The following is a 17098-nucleotide window of genomic DNA, read 5'->3' as shown; positions in this document are numbered from 1 at the left end:
AGAGAAAAATGGATAAAGAAACTGTGCTCCTTATGTACAATGGAATATCACTCAGCCGTGAAATCAATGCCATAAGGCTAGTAGCAGCATGATGAGTGGATTTAGGTACGACGATTCTAAGTGAAATAAGTCACACAGAAAAAGACACTTATCATAAGCTATCACTGATAGAGGGAATGTAAAAATCGCTACACTTGAACTGAATTACAAAACAGAACAGAGTCACACATTTAGAAATCACACTATGGCTGCTGAACGGGAAAGGGGAGGTGGGGTGATGCATAAAAGAAGGGTTTCAAATTAGCTCAGATACCGTTCCATAAACCCAATATGTAATAGACAAGACCTACTCCTTGCTCAGTGAACTGGACTCAACACCCCCTATTCACCACACAAGAATATATCTGACTAGTAAGAATCCTAAAACCTATGTATTGATATCTCTGTGTAAGTGAGTCAAGTGGGTGTAAAGCGGCATAAACACAGCAGTGAAAAGCAGCTAAACCCCATTATGAAAATAAATTACTTTTAAAAACCCATGAACCAAAGACAGTGAAAGAGAGAGAAATTCCTACAAAATTCGTTCAGGGGCTGTGATGCGACCTGGAATGACCATATCTAGACCCACAGCTGGATGAGACATAAGGGTGGACACTCTTGGGGCTGAGAGGTTTGGTGAGGTTGGGTGAGCAAACGCAGACCCTTTCAAGTAATACTGCGTGGTACCCATCCCGTGGGTCCCAAATCTCCAGGTTCAAGGGCATCTTCCTACATCAAACACATGCACGAGAAACCCAGAAGATGGTACACCGTGTGATCGGGAAAGGTTTCTAAACCGCACCTCATTTCTCATCTCCTTGGGCTCGGGTTCGCCATTCCAGCCGCTTTACTAGCAATCTCCCTCCTTGGAGAATCAGCACCTTTAACCTCCTGTTCCGTACAGGGTGCAATTTGTCCTGAGGATGAACGGGAAGAGGGGGAACCAATGAGAGACTAGCTCTAGGTGTTGGGACAGGCACAGGTCACTCTATTTTTCCATCAGGAAGAAGCATTGGCCACAGGCTCAGCCTGACCCCGGAACCAGAAGAGGGCCAGAAGCAATCCTGTGCTTTTGTGGCCAGCTCCCAAAAAAGCGAGTGGAAAAATGGAGCTCAGGGGCACTGCAATTCACAAACCTGCAGAGTTATAAATGGTAACTATCGTCCACTAATATCTTGAGGGAAGGCAACGAAGAGGATTTGAAAGCAAGGCAGAATTGCAGGAAACAGATTTCAGGAGGTACATTCGAATCGCCTTTAAAGCACATGAAAAGCGGCAAAACGTCGACAATGTTGCCCTTGGCCAAAAAGGGCGTATGCGTTTTTTCCTGAATATATTCAGGAAAAAACGCATACGCCCTTTTTGGCCAACCAAGCCACCTGGAAAGGCAAATCAGCGCTACAAAGAAGCCTCGCTTCCCATCGGTCAAGAGGGCCATGCTGAAAAAAGTGTCAAAACCAGAAATGCAGGACAGGCCATGGAGAAGTGGGAGCCTTGCTACGCTGATGGGCGGGATGTAAATTGCCAACAGCCACTCTGGAGAAGTGTCCGGTGTGTCCTGGAACATCTAAAAAACACAGCTTAGAGAGCATAGGGCACTTCCACTCATGGGCGTATAAATTGGGAAAACTAAAAATCAGCAAGACACAGGCACCCCAAAGTTTACGGCTGCTCTGTTGACAAGAACCTCCACTTCGTTACACCTTAAATATCCCAGGAAAGAGAAAAATGGATAAAGAAACTGTGCTCCTTATGTACAATGGGATATCACTCAGCCGTGAAATCAATGCCATAAGGCTAGTAGCAGCATGATGAGTGGATTTAGGTACGACGATTCTAAGTGAAATAAGTCACACAGAAAAAGACACTTATCATAAGCTATCACTGATAGAGGGAATGTAAAAATCGCTACACTTGAACTGAATTACAAAACAGAACAGAGTCACACATTTAGAAATCACACTATGGCTGCTGAACGGGAAAGGGGAGGTGGGGTGATGCATAAAACAAGGGTTTCAAATTAGCTCAGATACCGTTCCATAAACCCAATATGTAATAGACAAGACCTACTCCTTGCTCAGTGAACTGGACTCAACACCCCCTATTCACCTCACAAGAATATATCTGACTAGTAAGAATCCTAAAACCTATGTATTCATATCTCTGTGTAAGTGAGTCAAGTGGGTGTAAAGCGGCATAAACACAGCAGTGAAAAGCAGCTAAACCCCATTATGAAAATAAATTACTTTTAAAAACCCATGAACCAAAGACAGTGAAAGAGAGAGAAATTCCTACAAAATTCGTTCAGGGGCTGTGATGCAACCTGGAATGACCATATCTAGACCCACAGCTGGATGAGACCTAAGGGTGGACACTCTTGGGGCTGAGAGGTTTGGTGAGGTTGGGTGAGCAAACGCAGACCCTTTCAAGTAATACTGCGTGGTACCCATCCCGTGGGTCCCAAATCTCCAGGTTCAAGGGCATCTTCCTACATCAAACACATGCACGAGAAACCCAGAAGATGGTACACCGTGTGATCGGGAAAGGTTTCTAAACCGCACCTCATTTCTCATCTCCTTGGGCTCGGGTTCGCCATTCCAGCCGCTTTACTAGCAATCTCCCTCCTTGGAGAATCAGCACCTTTAACCTCCTGTTCCGTACAGGATGCAATTTGTCCTGAGGATGAACGGGAAGAGGGGGAACCAATGAGAGACTAGCTTTAGGTGTTGGGACAGGCACAGGTCACTCTATTTTTCCATCAGGAAGAAGCATTAGCCACAGGCTCAGCCTGACCCCGGAACCAGAAGAGGGCCAGAAGCAATCCTGTGCTTTTGTGGCCAGCTCCCAAAAAAGCGAGTGGAAAAATGGAGCTCAGGGGCACTGCAATTCACAAACCTGCAGAGTTATAAATGATAACTCTCGTCCACAAATATCTTGAGGGAAGGCAACGAAGAGGATTTGAAAGCAAGGCAGAATTGCAGGAAACAGACTTCAGGAGGTAGATTCGAATCGCCTTTAAAGCACATGAAAAGCGGCAAAACGTCGACAATGTTGCCCTTGGCCAAAAAGGGCGTATGCGTTTTTTCCTGAATATATTCAGGAAAAAACGCATACGCCCTTTTTGGCCAACCAAGCCACCTGGAAAGGCAAATCAGCGCTACAAAGAAGCCTCGCTTCCCATCGGTCAAGAGGGCCATGCTGAAAAAAGTGTCAAAACTAGAAATGCAGTACAGGCCATGGAGAAGTGGGAGCCTTGCTACGCTGATGGGCGGGATGTAAATTGCCAACAGCCACTCTGGAGAAGTGTCCGGTGTGTCCTGGAACATCTAAAACACACAGCTTAGAGAGCATAGGGCACTTCCACTCATGGGCGTATAAATTGGGAAAACTAAAAATCAGCAAGACACAGGCACCCCAAAGTTTAGGGCTGCTCTGTTGGCAAGAACCTCCACTTCGTTACACCTTAAATATCCCAGGAAAGAGAAAAATGGATAAAGAAACTGTGCTCCTTATGTACAATGGAATATCACTCAGCCGTGAAATCAATGCCATAAGGCTAGTAGCAGCATGATGAGTGGATTTAGGTACGACGATTCTAAGTGAAATAAGTCACACAGAAAAAGACACTTATCATGAGATATCACTTATAGAGGGAATGTAAAAATCGCTACACTTGAACTGAATTACAAAACAGAACAGAGTCACACATTTAGAAATCACACTATGGCTGCTGAACGGGAAAGGGGAGGTGGGGTGATGCATAAAAGAAGGGTTTCAAATTAGCTCAGATACCGTTCCATAAACCCAATATGTAATAGACAAGACCTACTCCTTGCTCAGTGAACTGGACTCAACACCCCCTATTCACCGCACAAGAATATATCTGACTAGTAAGAATCCTAAAACCTATGTATTGATATCTCTGTGTAAGTGAGTCAAGTGGGTGTAAAGCGGCATAAACACAGCAGTGAAAAGCAGCTAAACCCCATTATGAAAATAAATTACTTTTAAAAACCCATGAACCAAAGACAGTGAAAGAGAGAGAAATTCCTACAAAATTCGTTCAGGGGCTGTGATGCGACCTGGAATGACCATATCTAGACCCACAGCTGGATGAGACATAAGGGTGGACACTCTTGGGGCTGAGAGGTTTGGTGAGGTTGGGTGAGCAAACGCAGACCCTTTCAAGTAATACTGCGTGGTACCCATCCCGTGGGTCCCAAATCTCCAGGTTCAAGGGCATCTTCCTACATCAAACACATGCACGAGAAACCCAGAAGATGGTACACCGTGTGATCGGGAAAGGTTTCTAAACCGCACCTCATTTCTCATCTCCTTGGGCTCGGGTTCGCCATTCCAGCCGCTTTACTAGCAATCTCCCTCCTTGGAGAATCAGCACCTTTAACCTCCTGTTCCGTACAGGGTGCAATTTGTCCTGAGGATGAACGGGAAGAGGGGGAACCAATGAGAGACTAGCTCTAGGTGTTGGGACAGGCACAGGTCACTCTATTTTTCCATCAGGAAGAAGCATTGGCCACAGGCTCAGCCTGACCCCGGAACCAGAAGAGGGCCAGAAGCAATCCTGTGCTTTTGTGGCCAGCTCCCAAAAAAGCGAGTGGAAAAATGGAGCTCAGGGGCACTGCAATTCACAAACCTGCAGAGTTATAAATGGTAACTATCGTCCACAAATATCTTGAGGGAAGGCAACGAAGAGGATTTGAAAGCAAGGCAGAATTGCAGGAAACAGATTTCAGGAGGTACATTCGAATCGCCTTTAAAGCACATGAAAAGCGGCAAAACGTCGACAATGTTGCCCTTGGCCAAAAAGGGCGTATGCGTTTTTTCCTGAATATATTCAGGAAAAAACGCATACGCCCTTTTTGGCCAACCAAGCCACCTGGAAAGGCAAATCAGCGCTACAAAGAAGCCTCGCTTCCCATCGGTCAAGAAGGCCATGCTGAAAAAAGTGTCAAAACCAGAAATGCAGGACAGGCCATGGAGAAGTGGGAGCCTTGCTACGCTGATGGGCGGGATGTAAATTGCCAACAGCCACTCTGGAGAAGTGTCCGGTGTGTCCTGGAACATCTAAAAAACACAGCTTAGAGAGCATAGGGCACTTCCACTCATGGGCGTATAAATTGGGAAAACTAAAAATCAGCAAGACACAGGCACCCCAAAGTTTACGGCTGCTCTGTTGACAAGAACCTCCACTTCGTTACACCTTAAATATCCCAGGAAAGAGAAAAATGGATAAAGAAACTGTGCTCCTTATGTACAATGGAATATCACTCAGCCGTGAAATCAATGCCATAAGGTTAGTAGCAGCATGATGAGTGGATTTAGGTACGACGATTCTAAGTGAAATAAGTCACACAGAAAAAGACACTTATCATAAGCTATCACTGATAGAGGGAATGTAAAAATCGCTACACTTGAACTGAATTACAAAACAGAACAGAGTCACACATTTAGAAATCACACTATGGCTGCTGAACGGGAAAGGGGAGGTGGGGTGATGCATAAAACAAGGGTTTCAAATTAGCTCAGATACCGTTCCATAAACCCAATATGTAATAGACAAGACCTACTCCTTGCTCAGTGAACTGGACTCAACACCCCCTATTCACCTCACAAGAATATATCTGACTAGTAAGAATCCTAAAACCTATGTATTCATATCTCTGTGTAAGTGAGTCAAGTGGGTGTAAAGCGGCATAAACACAGCAGTGAAAAGCAGCTAAACCCCATTATGAAAATAAATTACTTTTAAAAACCCATGAACCAAAGACAGTGAAAGAGAGAGAAATTCCTACAAAATTCGTTCAGGGGCTGTGATGCAACCTGGAATGACCATATCTAGACCCACAGCTGGATGAGACCTAAGGGTGGACACTCTTGGGGCTGAGAGGTTTGGTGAGGTTGGGTGAGCAAACGCAGACCCTTTCAAGTAATACTGCGTGGTACCCATCCCGTGGGTCCCAAATCTCCAGGTTCAAGGGCATCTTCCTACATCAAACACATGCACGAGAAACCCAGAAGATGGTACACCGTGTGATCGGGAAAGGTTTCTAAACCGCACCTCATTTCTCATCTCCTTGGGCTCGGGTTCGCCATTCCAGCCGCTTTACTAGCAATCTCCCTCCTTGGAGAATCAGCACCTTTAACCTCCTGTTCCGTACAGGATGCAATTTGTCCTGAGGATGAACGGGAAGAGGGGGAACCAATGAGAGACTAGCTTTAGGTGTTGGGACAGGCACAGGTCACTCTATTTTTCCATCAGGAAGAAGCATTAGCCACAGGCTCAGCCTGACCCCGGAACCAGAAGAGGGCCAGAAGCAATCCTGTGCTTTTGTGGCCAGCTCCCAAAAAAGCGAGTGGAAAAATGGAGCTCAGGGGCACTGCAATTCACAAACCTGCAGAGTTATAAATGATAACTCTCGTCCACAAATATCTTGAGGGAAGGCAACGAAGAGGATTTGAAAGCAAGGCAGAATTGCAGGAAACAGACTTCAGGAGGTAGATTCGAATCGCCTTTAAAGCACATGAAAAGCGGCAAAACGTCGACAATGTTGCCCTTGGCCAAAAAGGGCGTATGCGTTTTTTCCTGAATATATTCAGGAAAAAACGCATACGCCCTTTTTGGCCAACCAAGCCACCTGGAAAGGCAAATCAGCGCTACAAAGAAGCCTCGCTTCCCATCGGTCAAGAGGGCCATGCTGAAAAAAGTGTCAAAACTAGAAATGCAGTACAGGCCATGGAGAAGTGGGAGCCTTGCTACGCTGATGGGCGGGATGTAAATTGCCAACAGCCACTCTGGAGAAGTGTCCGGTGTGTCCTGGAACATCTAAAACACACAGCTTAGAGAGCATAGGGCACTTCCACTCATGGGCGTATAAATTGGGAAAACTAAAAATCAGCAAGACACAGGCACCCCAAAGTTTAGGGCTGCTCTGTTGGCAAGAACCTCCACTTCGTTACACCTTAAATATCCCAGGAAAGAGAAAAATGGATAAAGAAACTGTGCTCCTTATGTACAATGGAATATCACTCAGCCGTGAAATCAATGCCATAAGGCTAGTAGCAGCATGATGAGTGGATTTAGGTACGACGATTCTAAGTGAAATAAGTCACACAGAAAAAGACACTTATCATGAGATATCACTTATAGAGGGAATGTAAAAATCGCTACACTTGAACTGAATTACAAAACAGAACAGAGTCACACATTTAGAAATCACACTATGGCTGCTGAACGGGAAAGGGGAGGTGGGGTGATGCATAAAAGAAGGGTTTCAAATTAGCTCAGATACCGTTCCATAAACCCAATATGTAATAGACAAGACCTACTCCTTGCTCAGTGAACTGGACTCAACACCCCCTATTCACCGCACAAGAATATATCTGACTAGTAAGAATCCTAAAACCTATGTATTGATATCTCTGTGTAAGTGAGTCAAGTGGGTGTAAAGCGGCATAAACACAGCAGTGAAAAGCAGCTAAACCCCATTATGAAAATAAATTACTTTTAAAAACCCATGAACCAAAGACAGTGAAAGAGAGAGAAATTCCTACAAAATTCGTTCAGGGGCTGTGATGCGACCTGGAATGACCATATCTAGACCCACAGCTGGATGAGACATAAGGGTGGACACTCTTGGGGCTGAGAGGTTTGGTGAGGTTGGGTGAGCAAACGCAGACCCTTTCAAGTAATACTGCGTGGTACCCATCCCGTGGGTCCCAAATCTCCAGGTTCAAGGGCATCTTCCTACATCAAACACATGCACGAGAAACCCAGAAGATGGTACACCGTGTGATCGGGAAAGGTTTCTAAACCGCACCTCATTTCTCATCTCCTTGGGCTCGGGTTCGCCATTCCAGCCGCTTTACTAGCAATCTCCCTCCTTGGAGAATCAGCACCTTTAACCTCCTGTTCCGTACAGGGTGCAATTTGTCCTGAGGATGAACGGGAAGAGGGGGAACCAATGAGAGACTAGCTCTAGGTGTTGGGACAGGCACAGGTCACTCTATTTTTCCATCAGGAAGAAGCATTAGCCACAGGCTCAGCCTGACCCCGGAACCAGAAGAGGGCCAGAAGCAATCCTGTGCTTTTGTGGCCAGCTCCCAAAAAAGCGAGTGGAAAAATGGAGCTCAGGGGCACTGCAATTCACAAACCTGCAGAGTTATAAATGATAACTCTCGTCCACAAATATCTTGAGGGAAGGCAACGAAGAGGATTTGAAAGCAAGGCAGAATTGCAGGAAACAGACTTCAGGAGGTAGATTCGAATCGCCTTTAAAGCACATGAAAAGCGGCAAAACGTCGACAATGTTGCCCTTGGCCAAAAAGGGCGTATGCGTTTTTTCCTGAATATATTCAGGAAAAAACGCATACGCCCTTTTTGGCCAACCAAGCCACCTGGAAAGGCAAATCAGCGCTACAAAGAAGCCTCGCTTCCCATCGGTCAAGAGGGCCATGCTGAAAAAAGTGTCAAAACCAGAAATGCAGGACAGGCCATGGAGAAGTGGGAGCCTTGCTACGCTGATGGGCGGGATGTAAATTGCCAACAGCCACTCTGGAGAAGTGTCCGGTGTGTCCTGGAACATCTAAAACACACAGCTTAGAGAGCATAGGGCACTTCCACTCATGGGCGTATAAATTGGGAAAACTAAAAATCAGCAAGACACAGGCACCCCAAAGTTTAGGGCTGCTCTGTTGGCAAGAACCTCCACTTCGTTACACCTTAAATATCCCAGGAAAGAGAAAAATGGATAAAGAAACTGTGCTCCTTATGTACAATGGAATATCACTCAGCCGTGAAATCAATGCCATAAGGCTAGTAGCAGCATGATGAGTGGATTTAGGTACGACGATTCTAAGTGAAATAAGTCACACAGAAAAAGACACTTATCATGAGATATCACTTATAGAGGGAATGTAAAAATCGCTACACTTGAACTGAATTACAAAACAGAACAGAGTCACACATTTAGAAATCACACTATGGCTGCTGAACGGGAAAGGGGAGGTGGGGTGATGCATAAAAGAAGGGTTTCAAATTAGCTCAGATACCGTTCCATAAACCCAATATGTAATAGACAAGACCTACTCCTTGCTCAGTGAACTGGACTCAACACCCCCTATTCACCGCACAAGAATATATCTGACTAGTAAGAATCCTAAAACCTATGTATTGATATCTCTGTGTAAGTGAGTCAAGTGGGTGTAAAGCGGCATAAACACAGCAGTGAAAAGCAGCTAAACCCCATTATGAAAATAAATTACTTTTAAAAACCCATGAACCAAAGACAGTGAAAGAGAGAGAAATTCCTACAAAATTCGTTCAGGGGCTGTGATGCGACCTGGAATGACCATATCTAGACCCACAGCTGGATGAGACATAAGGGTGGACACTCTTGGGGCTGAGAGGTTTGGTGAGGTTGGGTGAGCAAACGCAGACCCTTTCAAGTAATACTGCGTGGTACCCATCCCGTGGGTCCCAAATCTCCAGGTTCAAGGGCATCTTCCTACATCAAACACATGCACGAGAAACCCAGAAGATGGTACACCGTGTGATCGGGAAAGGTTTCTAAACCGCACCTCATTTCTCATCTCCTTGGGCTCGGGTTCGCCATTCCAGCCGCTTTACTAGCAATCTCCCTCCTTGGAGAATCAGCACCTTTAACCTCCTGTTCCGTACAGGGTGCAATTTGTCCTGAGGATGAACGGGAAGAGGGGGAACCAATGAGAGACTAGCTCTAGGTGTTGGGACAGGCACAGGTCACTCTATTTTTCCATCAGGAAGAAGCATTGGCCACAGGCTCAGCCTGACCCCGGAACCAGAAGAGGGCCAGAAGCAATCCTGTGCTTTTGTGGCCAGCTCCCAAAAAAGCGAGTGGAAAAATGGAGCTCAGGGGCACTGCAATTCACAAACCTGCAGAGTTATAAATGGTAACTATCGTCCACAAATATATTGAGGGAAGGCAACGAAGAGGATTTGAAAGCAAGGCAGAATTGCAGGAAACAGATTTCAGGAGGTACATTCGAATCGCCTTTAAAGCACATGAAAAGCGGCAAAACGTCGACAATGTTGCCCTTGGCCAAAAAGGGCGTATGCGTTTTTTCCTGAATATATTCAGGAAAAAACGCATACGCCCTTTTTGGCCAACCAAGCCACCTGGAAAGGCAAATCAGCGCTACAAAGAAGCCTCGCTTCCCATCGGTCAAGAAGGCCATGCTGAAAAAAGTGTCAAAACCAGAAATGCAGGACAGGCCATGGAGAAGTGGGAGCCTTGCTACGCTGATGGGCGGGATGTAAATTGCCAACAGCCACTCTGGAGAAGTGTCCGGTGTGTCCTGGAACATCTAAAAAACACAGCTTAGAGAGCATAGGGCACTTCCACTCATGGGCGTATAAATTGGGAAAACTAAAAATCAGCAAGACACAGGCACCCCAAAGTTTACGGCTGCTCTGTTGACAAGAACCTCCACTTCGTTACACCTTAAATATCCCAGGAAAGAGAAAAATGGATAAAGAAACTGTGCTCCTTATGTACAATGGAATATCACTCAGCCGTGAAATCAATGCCATAAGGCTAGTAGCAGCATGATGAGTGGATTTAGGTACGACGATTCTAAGTGAAATAAGTCACACAGAAAAAGACACTTATCATAAGCTATCACTGATAGAGGGAATGTAAAAATCGCTACACTTGAACTGAATTACAAAACAGAACAGAGTCACACATTTAGAAATCACACTATGGCTGCTGAACGGGAAAGGGGAGGTGGGGTGATGCATAAAACAAGGGTTTCAAATTAGCTCAGATACCGTTCCATAAACCCAATATGTAATAGACAAGACCTACTCCTTGCTCAGTGAACTGGACTCAACACCCCCTATTCACCGCACAAGAATATATCTGACTAGTAAGAATCCTAAAACCTATGTATTGATATCTCTGTGTAAGTGAGTCAAGTGGGTGTAAAGCGGCATAAACACAGCAGTGAAAAGCAGCTAAACCCCATTATGAAAATAAATTACTTTTAAAAGCCCATGAACCAAAGACAGTGAAAGAGAGAGAAATTCCTACAAAATTCGTTCAGGGGCTGTGATGCGACCTGGAATGACCATATCTAGACCCACAGCTGGATGAGACATAAGGGTGGACACTCTTGGGGCTGAGAGGTTTGGTGAGGTTGGGTGAGCAAACGCAGACCCTTTCAAGTAATACTGCGTGGTACCCATCCCGTGGGTCCCAAATCTCCAGGTTCAAGGGCATCTTCCTACATCAAACACATGCACGAGAAACCCAGAAGATGGTACACCGTGTGATCGAGAAAGGTTTCTAAACCGCACCTCATTTCTCATCTCCTTGGGCTCGGGTTCGCCATTCCAGCCGCTTTACTAGCAATCTCCCTCCTTGGAGAATCAGCAGCACCTTTAACCTTCTGTTCCGTACAGGTTGCAATTTGTCCTGAGGATGAACAGAAGGAGGGGGAACCAATGAGAGACTAGCTCTAGGTGTTGGGACAGGCACAGGTCACTCTATTTTCGCATAAGGAGGAAGAATTAACCACAGGCTCAGCCTGGCCCCCCGGAACCAGAATAGGGCCTGAAGCAGTCCTGCGCTTTTGCGGCCAGCTCCCAAAAAAGCGAGTGGAAAAACGGAGCTCAGGGGCACTGCAATTCACAAACCTGCAGAGTTATAAATGATAACTCTCATCCCCAAATATATTGAGGGAAGGCAACGAAGAGGATTTGAAAGCAAGGCAGAATTGCAGGAAACAGATTTCAGGAGGTACATTCGAATCGCCTTTAAAGCACATGAAAAGCGGCAAAACGTCGACAATGTTGCCCTTGGCCAAAAAGGCCGTATGCGTTTTTTCCTGAATATATTCAGGAAAAAACGCATACGCCCTTTTTGGCCAACCAAACAACCTGGAAAGGCAAATCAGCGCTACAAAGAAGTCTCCTTTCCCATCGGTCAAAATGGTCATGCTGAAAAAAGTGTCAAAACCAGAAATGCAGGACAGGCCATGGAGAAATGGGAGCCTTGCTACGCTGATGGGCGGGATGTAAATTGCCAACAGCCACTCTGGAGAAGTGTACGGTGTGTCCTGAAATATCTAAAAAACACAGCTTAGAGAGAATAGGGCCCTTCCATTCATGGGCGTATAAATTGGGAAAACTAAAAAGCAGCAAGACAGAGGCACCCCGAAGATTAGGGCTGCTCTGTTGACAACAACCTCCACTTTATTACACCTTAAATATCCCAGGAAAGAGAAAAATGGATAAAGAAGTCGTGGTCCGTATGTACAATGGAATATCACTCAGCCTTGAAATCAATGTTATAATGCTAGTAGCAGCATGATGAATGGATTTAGGTACGACGATTCTAAGTGAAATAAGTCACACAGAAAAAGACACTTATCATGAGATATCACTTATAGAGGGAATGTAAAAATCGCTACACTTGAACTGAATTACAAAACAGAACAGAGTCACACATTTAGAAATCACACTATGGCTGCTAAACGGGAAAGGTGAGGTGGGGTGATGCATAAAACAAGGGTTTCAAATTAGCTCAGATACCGTTCCATAAACCCAATATGTAATAGACAAGACCTACTCCTTGCTCAGTGAACTGGACTCAACACCCCCTATTCACCGCACAAGAATATATCTGACTAGTAAGAATCCTAAAACCTATGTATTGATATCTCTGTGTAAGTGAGTCAAGTGGGTGTAAAGCGGCATAAACACAGCAGTGAAAAGCAGCTAAACCCCATTATGAAAATGAATTACTTTTAAAAACCCATGAACCAAAGACAGTGAAAGAGAGAGAAATTCCTACAAAATTCGTTCAGGGGCTGTGATGCGACCTGGAATGACCATATCTAGACCCACAGCTGGATGAGACCTAAGGGTGGACACTCTTGGGGCTGAGAGGTTTGGTGAGGTTGGGTGAGCAAACGCAGACCCTTTCAAGTAATACTGCGTGGTACCCATCCCGTGGGTCCCAAATCTCCAGGTTCAAGGGCATCTTCCTACATCAAAAACATGCACGAGAAACCCAGAAGATGGTACACCGTGTGATCGGGAAAGGTTTCTAAACCGCACCTCATTTCTCATCTCCTTGGGCTCGGGTTCGCCATTCCAGCCGCTTTACTAGCAATCTCCCTCCTTGGAGAATCAGCAGCACCTTTAACCTTCTGTTCCGTACAGGTTGCAATTTGTCCTGAGGATGAACAGAAGGAGGGGGAACCAATGAGAGACTAGCTCTAGGTGTTGGGACAGGCACAGGTCACTCTATTTTCGCATAAGGAGGAAGAATTAGCCACAGGCTCAGCCTGACCCCGGAACCAGAAGAGGGCCAGAAGCAATCCTGTGCTTTTGTGGCCAGCTCCCAAAAAAGCGAGTGGAAAAACGGAGCTCAGGGGCACTGCAATTCACAAACCTGCAGAGTTATAAATGATAACTCTCGTCCACAAATATCTTGAGGGAAGGCAACGAAGAGGATTTGAAAGCAAGGCAGAATTGCAGGAAACAGACTTCAGGAGGTAGATTCGAATCGCCTTTAAAGCACATGAAAAGCGGCAAAACGTCGACAATGTTGCCCTTGGCCAAAAAGGGCGTATGCGTTTTTTCCTGAATATATTCAGGAAAAAACGCATACGCCCTTTTTGGCCAACCAAGCCACCTGGAAAGGCAAATCAGCGCTACAAAGAAGCCTCGCTTCCCATCGGTCAAGAGGGCCATGCTGAAAAAAGTGTCAAAACCAGAAATGCAGGACAGGCCATGGAGAAGTGCGAGCCTTGCTACGCTGATGGGCGGGATGTAAATTGCCAACAGCCACTCTGGAGAAGTGTCCGGTGTGTCCTGAAATATCTAAAAAACACAGCTTAGAGAGAATAGGGCCCTTCCATTCATGGGCGTATAAATTGGGAAAACTAAAAAGCAGCAAGACAGAGGCACCCCGAAGATTAGGGCTGCTCTGTTGGCAAGAACCTCCACTTCGTTACACCTTAAATATCCCAGGAAAGAGAAAAATGGATAAAGAAACTGTGCTCCTTATGTACAATGGAATATCACTCAGCCTTGAAATCAATGTTATAATGCTAGTAGCAGCATGATGAGTGGATTTAGGTACGACGATTCTAAGTGAAATAAGTCACACAGAAAAAGACACTTATCATGAGATATCACTTATAGAGGGAATGTAAAAATCGCTACACTTGAACTGAATTACAAAACAGAACAGAGTCACACATTTAGAAATCACACTATGGCTGCTGAACGGGAAAGGGGAGGTGGGGTGATGCATAAAAGAAGGGTTTCAAATTAGCTCAGATACCGTTCCATAAACCCAATATGTAATAGACAAGGCCTACTCCTTGCTCAGTGAACTGGACTCAACACCCCCTATTCACCGCACAAGAATATATCTAACTAGTAAGAATCCTAAAACATATGTATTGATATCTCTGTGTAAGTGAGTCAAGTGGGTGTAAAGCGGCATAAACACAGCAGTGAAAAGCAGCTAAACCCCATTATGAAAATGAATTACTTTTAAAAACCCATGAACCAAAGACAGTGAAAGAGAGAGAAATTCCTACAAAATTCGTTCAGGGGCTGTGATGCGACCTGGAATGACCATATCTAGACCCACAGCTGGATGAGACATAAGGGTGGACACTCTTGGGGCTGAGAGGTTTGGTGAGGTTGGGTGAGCAAACGCAGACCCTTTCAAGTAATACTGCGTGGTACCCATCCCGTGGGTCCCAAATCTCCAGGTTCAAGGGCATCTTCCTACATCAAACACATGCACGAGAAACCCAGAAGATGGTACACCGTGTGATCGGGAAAGGTTTCTAAACCGCACCTCATTTCTCATCTCCTTGGGCTCGGGTTCGCCATTCCAGCCGCTTTACTAGCAATCTCCCTCCTTGGAGAATCAGCACCTTTAACCTCCTGTTCCGTACAGGGTGCAATTTGTCCTGAGGATGAACGGGAAGAGGGGGAACCAATGAGAGACTAGCTCTAGGTGTTGGGACAGGCACAGGTCACTCTATTTTTCCATCAGGAAGAAGCATTGGCCACAGGCTCAGCCTGACCCCGGAACCAGAAGAGGGCCAGAAGCAATCCTGTGCTTTTGTGGCCAGCTCCCAAAAAAGCGAGTGGAAAAATGGAGCTCAGGGGCACTGCAATTCACAAACCTGCAGAGTTATAAATGATAACTCTCATCCCCAAATATATTGAGGGAAGGCAACGAAGAGGATTTGAAAGCAAGGCAGAATTGCAGGAAACAGATTTCAGGAGGTACATTCGAATCGCCTTTAAAGCACATGAAAAGCGGCAAAACGTCGACAATGTTGCCCTTGGCCAAAAAGGGCGTATGCGTTTTTTCCTGAATATATTCAGGAAAAAACGCATACGCCCTTTTTGGCCAACCAAGCCACCTGGAAAGGCAAATCAGCGCTACAAAGAAGCCTCGCTTCCCATCGGTCAAGAAGGCCATGCTGAAAAAAGTGTCAAAACCAGAAATGCAGGACAGGCCATGGAGAAGTGGGAGCCTTGCTACGCTGATGGGCGGGATGTAAATTGCCAACAGCCACTCTGGAGAAGTGTCCGGTGTGTCCTGGAACATCTAAAAAACACAGCTTAGAGAGCATAGGGCACTTCCACTCATGGGCGTATAAATTGGGAAAACTAAAAATCAGCAAGACACAGGCACCCCAAAGTTTACGGCTGCTCTGTTGACAAGAACCTCCACTTCGTTACACCTTAAATATCCCAGGAAAGAGAAAAATGGATAAAGAAACTGTGCTCCTTATGTACAATGGAATATCACTCAGCCGTGAAATCAATGCCATAAGGCTAGTAGCAGCATGATGAGTGGATTTAGGTACGACGATTCTAAGTGAAATAAGTCACACAGAAAAAGACACTTATCATAAGCTATCACTGATAGAGGGAATGTAAAAATCGCTACACTTGAACTGAATTACAAAACAGAACAGAGTCACACATTTAGAAATCACACTATGGCTGCTGAACGGGAAAGGGGAGGTGGGGTGATGCATAAAACAAGGGTTTCAAATTAGCTCAGATACCGTTCCATAAACCCAATATGTAATAGACAAGACCTACTCCTTGCTCAGTGAACTGGACTCAACACCCCCTATTCACCGCACAAGAATATATCTGACTAGTAAGAATCCTAAAACCTATGTATTGATATCTCTGTGTAAGTGAGTCAAGTGGGTGTAAAGCGGCATAAACACAGCAGTGAAAAGCAGCTAAACCCCATTATGAAAATAAATTACTTTTAAAAGCCCATGAACCAAAGACAGTGAAAGAGAGAGAAATTCCTACAAAATTCGTTCAGGGGCTGTGATGCGACCTGGAATGACCATATCTAGACCCACAGCTGGATGAGACATAAGGGTGGACACTCTTGGGGCTGAGAGGTTTGGTGAGGTTGGGTGAGCAAACGCAGACCCTTTCAAGTAATACTGCGTGGTACCCATCCCGTGGGTCCCAAATCTCCAGGTTCAAGGGCATCTTCCTACATCAAACACATGCACGAGAAACCCAGAAGATGGTACACCGTGTGATCGAGAAAGGTTTCTAAACCGCACCTCATTTCTCATCTCCTTGGGCTCGGGTTCGCCATTCCAGCCGCTTTACTAGCAATCTCCCTCCTTGGAGAATCAGCAGCACCTTTAACCTTCTGTTCCGTACAGGTTGCAATTTGTCCTGAGGATGAACAGAAGGAGGGGGAACCAATGAGAGACTAGCTCTAGGTGTTGGGACAGGCACAGGTCACTCTATTTTCGCATAAGGAGGAAGAATTAACCACAGGCTCAGCCTGGCCCCCCGGAACCAGAATAGGGCCTGAAGCAGTCCTGCGCTTTTGCGGCCAGCTCCCAAAAAAGCGAGTGGAAAAACGGAGCTCAGGGGCACTGCAATTCACAAACCTGCAGAGTTATAAATGATAACTCTCATCCCCAAATATATTGAGGGAAGGCAACGAAGAGGATCTGAAAGCAAGGCAGA

This window comes from Balaenoptera borealis, assembly GCF_965194805.1.
Source record: "Balaenoptera borealis genome assembly, chromosome: 4".
Classification (NCBI taxonomy): domain Eukaryota; kingdom Metazoa; phylum Chordata; class Mammalia; order Artiodactyla; family Balaenopteridae; genus Balaenoptera; species Balaenoptera borealis.
This window is presented reverse-complemented; position numbering follows the sequence as displayed.